The sequence below is a fragment of the Vulpes vulpes genome, unplaced genomic scaffold (genome assembly GCF_048418805.1).
Source record: "Vulpes vulpes isolate BD-2025 unplaced genomic scaffold, VulVul3 u000000703, whole genome shotgun sequence".
NCBI classification, from domain to species: Eukaryota; Metazoa; Chordata; class Mammalia; order Carnivora; family Canidae; genus Vulpes; species Vulpes vulpes.
This window is the reverse complement of record NW_027325743.1, coordinates 295,083-310,854: the sequence shown is the minus strand read 5'-3', so window position 1 is coordinate 310,854 and position 15,772 is coordinate 295,083. Positions and strand designations below refer to the sequence as shown.

The window sequence follows — 15,772 nt, the reverse complement described above, 5'->3', positions numbered from 1 at the left end:
GGTATATGTCTCAGATAATACAGTAGTGTTATGTTTAACCATTCAAGGTTTAAATCTTACTATTCTTGTTTCCATTTTTCCATGTGTTCTTTGTTGCCTTTTTCTTCTCTTTAATTTATATTAATTGGATATTTTTATGAATTCACATATCACTTTTGTTCACCAATTAATTATAAATACTTATTTTAGTGATTTAGTGATTTAAATACTTATTTAAATATTTAGTGATTTAAATACTTATTTTAGTGATTTAGTGATTTATGAATTCACATATCACTTTTGTTCACCAATTAAATATAAATACTTATTTTAGTGATTGCAGGTTGATGGTATATACGTTTAACTTTTCAACACTTCAAGTAATATTAAACCATTTCATGTAAAGTGTGAGAACCTTAAAATAGTATACTTCCATTTCTATCCTCATGGCCATTTGTTATTGTTGTCATACATTTATTTCCCCATATGTTAGAAACTCCACACCACATTGTTATTATTTTTGCTTTAACAGTAAATAATCATTTTTTCCAGTTTTTAAAATTGTGGTAAAATATACATGATATATTAAAATTGACCATCTTGAGGGGATCCCTGGGTGGCTCACTGGTTTAGTGCCTGCCTTCGGTCCAGGGCAAGATCTCGGAGTCCTGGGATCAAGTCCTGCATCGGACTCCCTGCATGCAGCCTGCTTCTCCCTCTGCCTGTGTCTCTGCCTCTCTCTCTCTCTCACTCTCTCTCTGTGTCTGTCATGAATAAATAAAACCTTAAAACACACACACATACACACACACACACACACCTCCCTGTTTATCTACAATGGCTGTGCAAATTTGCATTCTGATCAACAGTGCACAAGGGTTCCAATTTCCTGGAAAATATCCCATGTACACTTGAAAAGAATGATTGCTGTTGGGTAGAGAACTCTATACATATGTTTGTTAGATGTAACTGGTTTAGTTGTGTGGTTCAAGTCCTCTATTTCCTTCTTCCCTCTCCAGAGAAATCTCTTCTGATTTTTCTAATCATCATTGAGAGTGAAGTATTAAAGCATCAAACTATTATTGCAAAACTATTTCTCTAAGGTTTCTTCCAAGAAGAAAGATTACCAAGGGAAGACAACCTTGCTTTATATATTTTGATTGTTATTAGGTATATAAATGTTTATAATTTTGTATCATGCCGTATGAACATTAATATATAATGTCCCTTAACTTTTATTACCTTTTTTTTATTTAAAGTTTTTTTTTTCTAGTGTTACTATAGCCTCCCTCTCCTCTTTTGGTTACTATTTGCAAGGGTTTTTTCCATCTTTTCACTTTCCACACGTTCGTGTCTTGGATCTAAAGTGAGTCTCTTATAGACAGCAAATAGTTGAACCATGTTTTAACCCATCCAGCCATTCTCTATGTTTGGATTGGAGAATTTAATCAATTTGTATTTAATGTAATTACTGATAAAGACTTCTGTCATTTTGCTATTTGATTTACATCAAATATGTCTTATAGCTTTTTTGTCCCTCATTTCTTGCATTACCATATTCTTTCATGTTTAGTTGATTCTTTTAGTGAAACATTTAAAGTCCTGTCTAACCCCCTTTTGTGTGTATTCTAAAGCTATTTTATTTGTGAATACTATGAGGATTATATTTAAAATTATACCTGAAACTATAATAATATGCTAAGTTTGAATTTGTCAATACTATATGAAAGCTCTGCTCCTTTATAGCTCTATCCCTATTCCTTTCAGGTGCTGATGTCACAAAATTACATCTTTATATGCTGTATATCCAAAACCGTAAGTTGATATTTTTTTTAAATCACCAGTTTTTTTAAATTATGTAGAAAACAAAATGTGGAATTACAAACCAAACTTCCAATGATACTTTTAGACTAATAATTGTATTTTAAAAAGTTTTCATTTCTTAATCATATAAAAAACAGAAAGTAAAGTTACCAACTATTGTTACAGTAATAATAGCTTTTGTAATTGCTTATATATTTATGTTTCCTGAAATCCTTGTTTCTTCATACATCTTTCAGTTACCATCTATTATATTTTCCTTTTGACATTCAAGACTCTAGTATTTCTTGCAGAGCATGTGTAGTGGCAACAAATTCCCTCAGATTTTTATAAGACAAAAATCTTAATTTATGACATTTTTGAAGTACAATTTTGCTGGATATATTATTCTTGGTTTATACTTTTTCTTCTTTTAGAACTTGGAATATATCAGCTCACTTTCTTATGGCCTCCAAAATTTCTGGTGAGAAATCTGCTTATAATTTTAGTGAAGATCCCTTATATATGATAAGTCATTTCTCTTTTGTTACCTACAAGATTCTCTGGTTTTGGCTTTTGGCAGTTTGATTAAAATGGGTCTTGATGTGGGTCTTTGAGTTTATCCTGAATAGATTTGGTTGAGCCTCCTATACTGGCTTGAATAGTAATCTCCCAAAATATATATCCACTCAGAACCCATGCAGGTGACTTTATTTGAAAGTGGTGTCTTTGTAGATACAATCAAGTTAAGATGAAAACATAGTGGATTAAGGTGGAGCTTAAATCCAATATGACTGGTGTTCTCATAAGAAGAAAGAGATTCAGAAACAAATCCAAAAGGAGAGCATCATGTAAAGACAAAGGCAGAGAGTGGAGTGATCTATCTACAAGTCAAGTAATTTCAAGAATGGCCAGCAACCACCAGGAACAAGGAGAGAACCTCCAGTCACCACCAATCTTGTCAACACTTTAATTTGAACTTCCAATCTTCTGAATTATGAGAAAATAAATTTTTGTTGTTTTAAGCTACCCAATTTTTAGTAGTTTGCTACAGTGGCCCTAAGAAACTAATAAAACTCCCCTTAGTCTTTAGATGCATAAGGTTGCAGCTGAATTTGGAACTTCAGTTGTAGACCTATTAGAATATGTTTCTTTCACAAATTAGAATAGCAAATTAATGGAATCCTTATTTCCTAGTGATGAAGTTTAGGTAATGTGAGATTATATAGTGTCATGGTGTTTGAAAAATGTATGAAGAGTTTTAGGTTTATGTGGATGTAAACTCGGGGTCTTTGCTTTCTGTTGCCCTTTTAAGATGTGTCTAGGGTTACTGTACAAAAAGAAGGACTTTCCAGAGAGTGGAGACAAGGATAAAGAAGAAAATATCTGAGAGCTATTTCTAAGGAGGAAAAAATGGCCTACCCCAATATTGAGTCCCTCCCTTATGTTTTCCAGAAATATTTCAGGATTTCTATGAGCCATTGTCTGCTATAAGCTTATCACTCTTACTCTTCCATAAAATACTTATTATGACTATCTGATATAAATTCACCATAATATTTTAGTTTAAGGAAATAAGTTCATTTTTTAATGTATTATTATTGTCACTCTTACTATTTTCAATAACAAGCTGGCAATTTCATCGGGAGCAGATATGACTTAACATACTTGAGTAGAAAAGATAACTCTAAGTTTCTACCAGCTATCTTGCTTTGTCTTTTTGCCAATAGAGATGTCCCAAGCAGAGATTGTTCCTTTAATCACAGTCCATAATGGAAAGGCATATAAAGCATACACACATATAGCTCCTGATTAAAAGTAAATGTACTTAAAATTACTAAAAGTAATGTTTTATGCCACTGAAGTTTGGGGGCTATTTGTTACCAAAGCAAATCTATCTAAAAACAGTCTTTAAAAATAAAAATGTAACAACTTTTACAAGACTAAGTTTAATGGTTGGCAGATGATTAATGGGTAAAATGAAATTTTGTAAATTTCTTCATCTTTCACAGCTTAGATGGAATATATATTGTTGTAATTGAAATATCACAAAAAATAAAAACTAGAACTATTACCATTTAATATTTCTTTCTTAATTCTCTCTCCTATTAGTAGCCTTAAGTAACATTTATTAGATTTAGCAAATGTGTATGCATTGTAATAGGACTTTATGGAAACTCATATCATGGTTTGGAATCACTTTCCACATTTATGATTTGGAATCATTTTCCACATTCATGATTTTTCACATCCTTGTGATGTGCTCTGTGCAATAAAATATAAGGGAAATCACAGTGGATCAGTTATGCATTTAGGCCTCAAGTGTTATTGAATACCTCTGCCTATTTTCTGGAACTCCTTCTATGACTATGAGAGAAAGCCAAAGATCGCTTATTGGAAGATGAGAGACAGGGGGGATGCTAGAGCCAGCTCTTATTGACTTGGAGGAGCCAATCATGTGTATCTTTTACGAACTTCACATTCAGCTAAATCACATCGTCGTTGCTAGACCAAAATTGCCAAGGCTGAACACTGATCTGCCTTTCTGAGTCAAAATGTTTTCTCAATGTTATCTCTTTGTATTGGGGTCTTAATTCGGTAAATTTTTTCAACATTTGCTCACTCACGGCAGCCGGCCCGCGCTCCGCGTCCTCCCGCCACTCGACTTCCGCGTCCCCGACCACCGCCTCCGCCGATCGCCATGGAAGAGGAGATCCCGCGCTCGTCATCGACAATGGCTCCGGCATGTGCAAGGCGGGCTTCGCCGGGGATGACGCCCCCCGAGCGTGTTCCCGTCCATCTTCCGGCGACCCCGGCACCAGGGCGTGATGGTGGGCATGGGCCAGAAGGACTCCTACGTGGGCGACGAGGCCCAGAGCAAGCGGGGCATCCTGACCCTCAAGTACCCCATCGAGCACGGCATCGTCACCAACTGGGACGACATGGAGAAGATCTGGCACCACACCTTCTACAACGAGCTGCGCATGGCCCCCGAGGAGCACCCCGTGCTGCTGACCGAGGCCCCCCTGAACCCCAAGGCCAACGGTGAGAAGATGACTCAGATCATGTTCGAGACGTTCAACACCCCAGCTATGTACGTGGCCATCCAGGCCGTGCTGTCCCTGTACGCCTCTGGCCGCACCACTGGTATTGTCATGGACTCTGGGGATGGCGTCACCCACACTGTGTCCATCTACGAGGGGTACTCCTTGCCCCAAGCCATCCTGCGTCTGGACCTGGCTGGCCGGGACCTGACCGACTACCTCATGAAGATCCTCATGGAGCGTGGCTACAGCTTCACCACCACTGCAGAGCGGGAGATCATGCGTGACATCAAGGAGAAGCTCTGCTACGTCGCCCTGGACTTCGAGCAGGAGATGGCCACGGCCGCGTCCTCGTCCTCCCTGGAGAAGAGCTACGAGCTGCCCGACGGGCAGGTGATCACCATCGGCAATGAGCGGTTCCGCTGCCCAGAGGCGCTCTTCCAGCCTTCCTTCCTGGGTATGGAGTCCTGCGGCATCCACGAGACCACCTTCAACTCCATCATGAAGTGTGACGTGGACATCCGGAAGGACCTTTACGCCAACACGGTGCTGTCTGGCGGGACCACCATGTACCCTGGCATCGCCGACAGGATGCAGAAGGAGATCACAGCCCTGGCCCCCAGCACGATGAAGATCAAGATCATTGCTCCTCCCGAACGCAAGTACTCTGTGTGGATCGGAGGCTCCATCCTGGCCTCACTGTCCACCTTCCAGCAGATGTGGATCAGCAAGCAGGAGTACGACGAGTCGGGCCCCTCCATCATCCACCGCAAATGCTTCTAAATGGACTGTGAGCAGATGCGTAGCATTTGCTGCATGAGTGAATTCTGAAGTATAAATTTGCCCTGGCAAATGTATACGCCTCATGCTAGCCTCATGAAACTGGAATAAGCCTTTGAAAAGAAATTTGTCCTTGAAGCTTGTATCTGATATCAGCACTGGATTGTAGAACTTGTTGCTGATCTTGACCTTGTATCCAAGTTAACTGTTCCCTTGGTATATGTTTAATACCCTGTACATATCTTTGATTTAAACCCTTAGCACATGCGGCTCGGTTACTTCATGGCTGAGGGTGAGAACATGTTCATAGGAGAGAAATGAACTGATTTGGAGAATCCACAAGACCATCGGGTTCTAGATCTGTGCAGGGTATTCACGCGTAAGAGCCGCCTATTCCAGGATTTCTCTAGAGGCTGGCAAGAGTCTGAACCAGTTGTCATTTCTGTCTTGCTGGTCTAACAGGGTTGGGAAGGTCTGAGCCTTAGTACCCACTTTCCTGTCTTACCCGATGTTTTCCTGCCAGAACACCGTGGGTGGTTAATTGCCTTGAGTTGGAAAACGGTTTGCATTTACAACTGTAATTTTATTCATCCTTTTAATTTATGTAATGTTTTTTGTACACAATTCTCAATTCTTTAAGAGATGACAACAAATTTTGGTTTTCTACTGTCATGTGAGAACATTAGGCCCCAGCAACGCGTCATTGTGTGAGGAAAATAAAGTGCTGCAGTAAAAAAAAAAAAAAAAAATTCAACATTTGAAATCACTGAATTTCTGAAATCTCTATTTTATTTTTTATTCCTACTTGCAAACTGGCCACTTTTTTTCAGCTTGCCTCTTTTTTTCAAAATACGTTTCTTAAAGAAATCACCCCAAACTGAAACATACTACCAATGCCAATCTTTAGATCTAAACATTTCTTAGTTATCCAGTCTTACTTGTAAATTATTTCAAAAAACAATTTTATCAAATATTTCACCAATGCAGTCTTTAACTTGTGATTAAAGTTGTCTTTTACAATCTGGAGAATTTATAAGCCAATGCCACATACTTTATTTTTTAAGGCACCACTTTACTTTTGATACTATGAACTGGGAGGTTTGTCTCAACATTATACTCCCTCAAGAATATAATTTGGTGACGATTCTACTGTCTGCAGTGATGTAGATTGCTGTGGTAGTGAAAGGGGACATTGCAAATTATGTCCTACTTCTTAGAGGTTTCTACTCTAAGAAGCACATGACTTCATATAATGTGTGGAGTGGCGAAGAATAATACTATCATTTTCTCAAAAAGAGGGAAAGCAAAAATCTACAATAGCATTAATGATTACTATGGTAGCTATTAAAAGAAGAAATAATAGAATATCACATATACCAGATCTAAAGAATGACATGATTTGAGGAAGAAAGACATGTGGCTATTTGTTTTGGAGTACAATGATATAATCACATGCAGAGTGCAGGGTGCAATATTGGATGTGAAAAGAGAGCCAGCATCTGGATGCTGCACAGAAACAGTATCAATGACCAGTTAGTCTTAACAAGAGCAGCAGGGTAAAGAAAAGAAAACTACACCAATATTCATATGAATAACTACATGTCCTTTTCCATTTTGGCACGGAAGGGGGCTCAGAATATCAAGATAACAAAAAGTAAAAGATGTATGCCTCAGTTTCATTCTTGGGATAGCTATCTGGCTAGTTTTGTGGGAAAGAAGGAGGCAAGCATTAAAATGAATATGAAACTGAAGCTTTAAACTTGGCCAAATTTTTGTTTATAATTGAAATGACCATAAAATTGGAAATGTGCACAAGACAGGCACTACTGTGGAATTAGAAGGGAGATTTTAAAATATTGCTGAAGGCAGTGTTTGTACACGAACAAAATAGGTACAGCCATTTCTTATTATTGGTGGGTAGTTATGTTCTATAAAGTGACCACACATGCCAAAATAGCAAATACAGAACCACTTTTCCTAAGGATAATGCAGGGATATATTCCTGAGAACTGATCACAACATCTTTATCAACTGATCAATATATAACTTTATGTTTCTGTTTAAAAATACTTTCTTTAATATATATTGTTGATGGATTAACTTTGAATTAATGGCAAATAGCACTATAACTCTTGTCTGAATGCAGCTTACCACATGTATTTTCTTGGTAAGACACATTGTACACTTTTGCACATAGGAACACTAGACAGCACTTCAGCATGATATTGGAGACCGAAAGAAGTTAAATCAACGATAAAAAGCTTAAATATGTAAAAACAAAACAAAGAATAAAAACCAAAGTATGACACCAAATAGACTAAGGGATATGGCAGGAGTAAGGATTATTAAGTTGAGACTATTTCACTTATAGGTGAGAAATGTCGACCATACCTTGATTCTAAGGTTTTGTAAAAATGCAAAAGTCTAAGACTCTAAGAAGTGTTGTGAGAACAGAGCAAATAAGATATTTCTGTGGTTGGAGTAGTGAGTTCTAGTTTGGAGTTCGAGAAGAACTTTTCAAAGTTCTTTTCAAGAATAATTTTGAATAAATAATAAATGTATACATATATATTTGTATGCAAATGTATTTATAATTGTAAGAAATCATGAAATGTCAGGAATATAAAAAATGAGCTATCTCTCTTACTCAAGTCCTCCTACTATTCAGAACTCCTTATTGGATGACACATAGTGTTACAAAGAGGGAAGGAATCTAGAAGGACATGGCATTTGAACAGGGCTTTAATAGGTCTTCTGGATTTGGAGAGATGAAGATGCATTATTAGTGCATTTATAGAGACAGTATGAGAAAATCTTGATTGAGGGGATCCCTGGGTGGCTCAGCGGTTTAGGACCTGCCTTTGGCCCAGGGCGTGATCCTGGAGTCCCGGGATCGAGTCCCACCTTGGGCTCCCTGCAGGGAGCCTGCTTCTCCCTCTGCCTGTGTCTCTGCCTCTCTCTCTCTCTCTCTCTCTCTCTCTGTGTGTCTCTCATGAATAAATAAATAAAATATTAAAAAAAAGAAAATTGCCAATTATAGATTTAGTGAGAAGTTCCAAGTTACATGATCATATTACAATTCTCTTTTGAATCATGAGTTAAATATGCCAAGGAGTAGAAGTTATATCAGTGGATCTCAGAAGTGTATTCTTAATTTCCCTTCACTGTTAAAATTGTTCCTTAATATCCCATGAAAATCTTTACCTATTAATTTCATCCTAGTGACTTATTTTAGTAAGAAAAGGATTATATAAGACTACAAGAAAGCCAAATCAAACAGTAAAAAGAAATTAATAAAATACAACCTTGTTTGAATGTAACTGTTATTTCTGATAGTTTCAAAAACCTTTGGGGTTTTAAACAAACTCAACTGAAATAGTTCTACAGTCCCATGAAGTAGGTGCAGGCATTATAATCTCTATATTACAGCTGGGAACCTTGAGGCACAAAGCCATTTAAGCGATATGTCCGAGGTCACTGAGCAAGTAAGTCACTGGTGAGGCCAAAAATAGAATCCCAATTGTTCAGCTAGTTCTTTGTTCAGAAGACCATATTGGTTTTTTTTATTACCCCAAGGATAAAATTTAGCTTTATATCAGAGGATATTTCTTCTTACATGCCAACCAAAAAATCAACATTTAAAAAAATCATTAAATGGGGATCCCTGCGTGGCGCAGTGGTTTGGTGCCTGCCTTTGGCCCAGGGCACAATCCTGGAAACCCGGGATCGAATCCCACATCGGGCTCCGGTGCATGGAGCCTGCTTCTCCCTCTGCCTGTGTCTCTGCCTCTCTCTCTCTTTGTGTGTGACTATCATAAATAAATAAAAATTAAAAAAAAATTTAAAAAAATAAAATAAAATAAAAAAATTAAAAAATTAAAAAATCATTAAATGGATATTAAATCAAATCATATTTCATGCTTGAGATTTTCAAGTTACTCTCAGAAAAGTGTTTTCTTGTTGTTTAAGAGGAAAATACCCATACATAGTTTTTTGCTGTCATCATCTCAATTCATAAAACTTTTCTCCCTCCCCTAAATATTTAATGGCTCTTATTTAACTATGAGTATGTTCTGCTTTCTGCACAAGAAAATGCAAGCCATAGTAATTGGCTTTGCCTTCAGACAGATGAGTCAGCAAGAAATCAGAGAGCCTATAGAAACCTTTTTATTTTCTATCAGTTTTTCAGAATTTTAAGCCATTGAAATATATTGAAAAAATCTGGGAGGGAACTAAACCATGCAAATTAACCTTACATCTGCTTTATACAACTCTTGAACCTCCAGATTTGTAATTCCTTATCTGTGGCTGCTCAAACAATTTTCTGGTTCATAATGCTGTCAGTGCCATGGTAGGAAAGGAAAGTGGATTATAGTCTGAAGCACATGTTTGTCTCAAAGTGCTTCTATTTTTCCAGTCATGAAAAGAATCTTTTTCCCCTCTTGTGGGAATCCTCGAGAGCTAGAAATTCTATGTTTTAAGTTTCATTCCTACGCATATGGATTTTGTTGGAAATGATTTTATAAAGTTCAAAGTTGTTAAATATCTTAAAAGAAATATATGCTCATACACTCTAAAAAAGGACTATAGATATATTTATCTCTCTTTATACAGTATGTGCCTATCACATATAAACTCATATAGACATACATTTACACAAATGTAACATATGCCATTTTAGAATTACAAGCAATTATAATAATAGATAGCATTTACTAAGCAATCACCTTTTACCAGACACTCTGTGAAAGTTTTTGTATATAATATCTTATTTGTCCTCATTACAGAGCGACTATTATTATTACTTTGACTTACTTAACAAGGAAACTGAAACACTGAGAGCATATGTCAATTGTCCAAAGTTACACAGCTTTTACGTGGGAAAACAGGGTTGGAAACACAGGTGGTTTATTTTTCCTACACTGCGTGTGAATAGAAATTATTTGTGGACATGTGAGTAAAATAAAAATGTGTAAAGTCTAGAGCTTTAGTCAAAATTGACTAGATCCATAAACTAAGATCTAGAAAAGAGAAATGTCTTCCATAGGTTGTACAGTCAGTCACCCAGGTCCCAAATCTGGAAAATGGCTCAGATAGCATTGCATTATTGCTCTCACAGTTGTCATAATGAAATGATGTCATAAATGGCAAAACAGGTAGGAACTATCTTTTATATAGATAGCCATTTTTTTTACATTTTTCTGGCTGAGATAATTTTTAAAATTAGGTAGATGAAATATTTTCCACTTGTTTAGTTTTCTGTTAATGTTTATAAGACAATTGTAAAGGATATATATATAGGGATTTCCACTTTCCTATGGCTAGTGTTCAACAACTTTTCTCCACAGCCATTTATTATTCAAACTCCTTCTCCATAAATGTCACAGAAATAGCTTAAGACACTCGGATATCTGAAATGCTACCATCAGTGCAACATCTTAGTATTTATCTTAGGGTAATCTTTTTTGGTAGGTTTTACACTCTTTACTCTTCCCTTTCTCCTCTGAGTTTGTCTCCATGTTATTCTGGTCACACCTGCAACTTTTAAATGTGCTTCCTCTCACTTCTGTGTGAGCAGTTCTTTAACAAATATTGATGTTCTTAATTTTTATTCTATAAAAATACTACTACTACTACTACTAGTATAGTAGTAGTAGTATACTATATATATACTATATATATATAGTAGTATAGTATACTAGCCTACTACTCTTAGTATAAACTACCCCATGGTGGAGGATGATCATATTTCCCATAATAAACATATTTGGATAATTCTGTATGTGAGTGACATGCACACACATACACAACAGAGGACAGTGAACTTCAAATTCCACTTGTTTACTGTACTTTCTCAACCATCCACAATGAAGGGTACAAAACACATACCAATGATGGTCAGAGGTAGCCCCACAGGGATAGAACACCTATACTGAGGTCGAAAGCTCCAGAATGATTCAGTTATGTGACTGTATCTGGAATAATTTCTTGAAGTTCTATTTTTTAGTAACTATCTTCATGTGGTACTATGTTGATAAAATTTCCTGCTAAAGGTTCATTAAAACAAAACAAAACAAAACAAAATGAGAAACCAGTTTCAAAAGCTTCTCTGATCTCCCTTGGTTTCTGGACTGACCTCACTTTCCCATTTAAGGCTGACTTGCTACAATTTAAAACTTTACTCTCAAACTCAACAGTAACATTTCCTCTCTCACCTTCCCAACTGTGTAGCACAGATTAGTCTTACCTTGAGCTAATGAAAGATGGAGTTAAGCAGAGAAAATTATGGTCTGTCTTTCCCAAACTTCCCTTCCCTCCTTTTGTGTACTGAAGCATGAGTTAGGAAAGGGAACTCCAATATTTTCTTACTCCCTAGCGCGGGACTGCAGTCTTTTCTTTGCTTGATATAATTATTATATTTCTCGTTTATGAGCTCCAACAAACCATGACAAAGTATTTGTGTGTAGCTCCCCTAGGCATTTTTACATTTGTGGGTTTGGCCCCATCTCTCAGCTGACCCTTAGCTGATGAATTCCTTTAATGTTTAATGTCCCTTTTGTCCCTTCATTCCTCAAATCTGTAGGTGTTATGGCAAGGCTATATCCCCCAATTGTATTTGCCCTTCGAGGTCCCGTGGGACCCTGCAGAATGCTTCCCCTGCATACTTGGAGAAGGCGTTTCTGCTCCTTCTCGTGTCTTGCAGCTTACCCATATGCACACATACATACATTCTCTCCCCCCTCTCTTTCTTTTCTCTTTCCCATTCTCCTTCCTTCTGTTCATTTAGCACAGGAGAATTTCAGCAATCCTTGTTCCAAGCACATGTATAAACAAAGAATGAAAACTGTTTCCTCTTCTTGAAGCCTTTACCAAACTTTCAAAATAAAATTCATAGAGCCCCCTTCCATGTCTCCAAAGTGGGAAGGCTTTCCATGAACAGGAATCTCTGCAACATGTCAACCATAGTATTATTTTCCAATGTTCATTCTACAGTAATTGGTAGGGATGAATGAGCAGGGTTAACGTGTGTCCTTTCTCTAACCGGCACCTCTCAACAATTCCAATTTCTGGTGGGTCTCTGAATTTAGAATGTTAAGTACTTAAAACAAGGTACCATCAGCTTACACCATAAGTCCAGAATACAAGAAACCACCCACATTTTGTTACACGGGATCAAAGATGATTCATGGGAGAGAAAGCAGTGGTTGCAAAGGTCCTTAAGTGCCATTCTCTTCTGGCATCTTAACAAACTCTGACTTCATCTTTGACATTTAACTGCTGAAAGTTTTCAAGCACTGTGTCTTCTGCCCCACAACTGGCTAAGCTGATAAGAAAGGCTGGGTGCTCCCTCCTTTGGCAAGAGTAGGAAATTCAAACCGTGCAAGTCCCAGGAACATTCAAGGGAACATTCACTCAAGCAGATCCCCTAATTTCAAGAAAAGCCTAACTGGTCTCTTTTATCTGTTATCTCCAGGTTCTGCTTTTGGACCTGCTCGTGAGATAACCGTTTTTTTTTTTTTGTTTGTTTGTTTGTTTTTTTAGAAGGCTTCATTATGTGAGTAATAAACCTTTCTGTATCCTCTCTCTCTGTTTTGTGGGGTTTTTTTTGTTTGTTTGTAAAAAATCACTTTTTGTTTAGGTATCCATGACATGTAACGTCATGTTGCTTTCAGGTGTCCACATAATGATTCAATATTTGTATATATCATGAAATGATCATAATGCAGACTCCTGACCGCACTCCTGCCAAGGAAGAGAACCTGCCCCTGAAGCAAGCCCGGGAATCATCCTTATGATGATCCTTTGAGAACGTACCTTGCAGAAACGTAGTAGGCCTGGAGGGAGCTGACTAGTTCCCGATGAAGACGGCCGCCTTGGATCACTCCCATCCCCAGCTGAGGAAGCTCGACGGGGAGTCAGTTGTGCAATGTGTCGTGGAGGCCAAGCATCTGGGCAGGCAGCCCCAACTGGTCGAGGGTCTGACTAGGGGCCCAGTCACCCCACAGTGGAGCGCATCCCTGGACAATGGAGGGAGCCGGTCCTGTCACGGCAGGGTGGTGCACCTGGAGATCTGGCTGGAAGTCCTGGAGGAGGCTCCCCACATCCAGGACCCGCCCCGTCATCCTGTGCCATGGAGCCGTCTGGCAGGTGCATGTGCTCTGCCTGCCCAGGCCTCCCCATGCAAGCAGCGCGGCCTCCCTGAGGAGAACACACACGCCGCGAGGACCCGCCAGATCTGGCGTCTTCGGCCCACGGCCCAGACCCGGGCGCTCTCCCCCGGACCGCCAGGGGCGTCTCGTGTGTCAACGAGACCCAGGACAGGCGGCAGCTCACGTCTAGGACCCCGCCGAGGAGGGGCGCTGCGTGCGGCCAGCGTGCGTGACGTGCGTGTGTGACGTGCGCCTGACGTCCCCGGACGTCGTGCGCGCTGAGGTCCCGCGGCGCGCCCACCGCAGAGCGCTGAGGGTGCGGCTGGGGTGTCGCCCCTGTGTCCTCTGCGGAGGGATGAGAACCCAGCCGAGTGGTGGGGGCATCTGTGGGGCCCAGCTGGAGCGGGCCGCGTCATGGAGGAGGCCCAGGAGCACGTCCCCGTGTGTGTGACGGAAGCCGACCCGCTCTTCAGCGAGGCCCAGGCCTCCGTCCAGGCGGCGAGGCCTCCGCCCCGAGCACGTGGGAGCCCTGCAGGCCCTGCCCGGAGACCTCGGGGACAGGCCTCGCCGCAGCCGGGCACAAAGGCTGCAGGACGGCGTCCAGCTCTGGGGAACGTCCTGGACCAGCTGCAGGCGGCCTCGGGAAGGGGAAGTCGGCCCGGGCGGAGCTGCGGTGGCCCCGGGGCCTGGCGCACGGCGGCCGCGGACCCTCCACGCCCTCAACCACGTGGCGCTGCCCCTGTCGGGTGTGGGCCGGGTCCGTGCCAGCCGCTGTGCAGCGCTCAAGCTCGACGTCCTGCCCTGGATCCTGATTCCAGGACGTCAGAGGCCACAAACGCCTTCACAGCAGGTACTGATTGGGCCCATGGGGGAGGGGAGGAGACGGCACACCACACCTTGCTGCTTCTTTTTCTTTTTTTCTTTTTCATTTCTTCAGAGGGAAACTCAAACACCCTTTCTTTTCTTTCCTTTTCTTTTCTTATCTTTTCTTTTTTTTTTCTTTTTTCTACCTTTTATTTTTTTAATGCACCAAGAGGTTCAATTGTGTGAATAGCTCATATGGATTTTCTCATATGGGAAGAGGATGAAGCAGGTGCATGTTTTCTTTGAACAGAGATTAGAAGGTAGAAACTCCTGTGTGGGGTCACCATAAGCACCCCCAGCTACAGTAGTACCACTGGAATAATAAGTTGGATGTGGTGAAGATTGTGAGGAAAATAAAAAAATAAAAAACCACTTGAATTGAATGTGGCATAATCGGGCTTAATATCCTAACCAAAGTTGAGGTGGCACCAGTGTGGGGGTACATCCCACTCCCACGGGGTGAGTGAAACTGGCTCTGTATGGAGGCTGGCGAGGGACCACTACCACAGGCTCTGGCGGCGGCCGGTTCCTTCTTCTAATGCCTTTTTTGGTAACTTGGTTCTGCTGCCTACTGGCAGGCTTTCACGTGAGCTGCTGAAGGACGGTTTGTGCTTTGAACTGTGTCGAATCGTGCTACATTGGCCGAGCACTGCAACATCTCCCTGACAGATTCAGCTGACCAACACTGGCAGGTTCTGTTAATTGACATTTAAGGACAGGAGTATGCAATTAGGGGCCTCCTTAACACGGCTGTAGTTCACGTGTGTTGTCTGGGAACTATCCTGGTGTCGCAGGCACAATCATCTGTCTTAATTCTAACATAAGCTGTAACTGCCTCTAACTCAAAGGAATGACTTTCATCCTGGGACCATTAATTGTGCGTCTCAACCTGGCACTGGTTGCCATCATAGGATGTGCTTAAAGGAAAGACTGTGTAAATAAATGTGGACCCATCAGTGCTTGCTGATGTGGAGCAAGAGTAGTCACTATGTAGCATACTGAAGACCACACTCCTAAAACAAATAACACACTGTAACTTTTAAAAGTGCCTTTGTGTTGCAAAAAAAAAATCCATATAGTCTGGAATATAGGGAATAATACCCATAGTGCCCTCATGACACAGCTAAGGGGCTATTCAAAACCAATCTCAGGCGA

At 40.2% G+C, this 15,772-nt stretch overlaps 1 pseudogene; it reads left to right on the top strand.

Moving 5' to 3' along the window:
* Positions 1-4,445: 4,445 nt before the first annotated feature.
* Positions 4,446-5,803, top strand: LOC140596746 (actin, cytoplasmic 2-like; annotated as a pseudogene).
* The last annotated feature ends 9,969 nt before the right edge of the window (positions 5,804-15,772 follow it).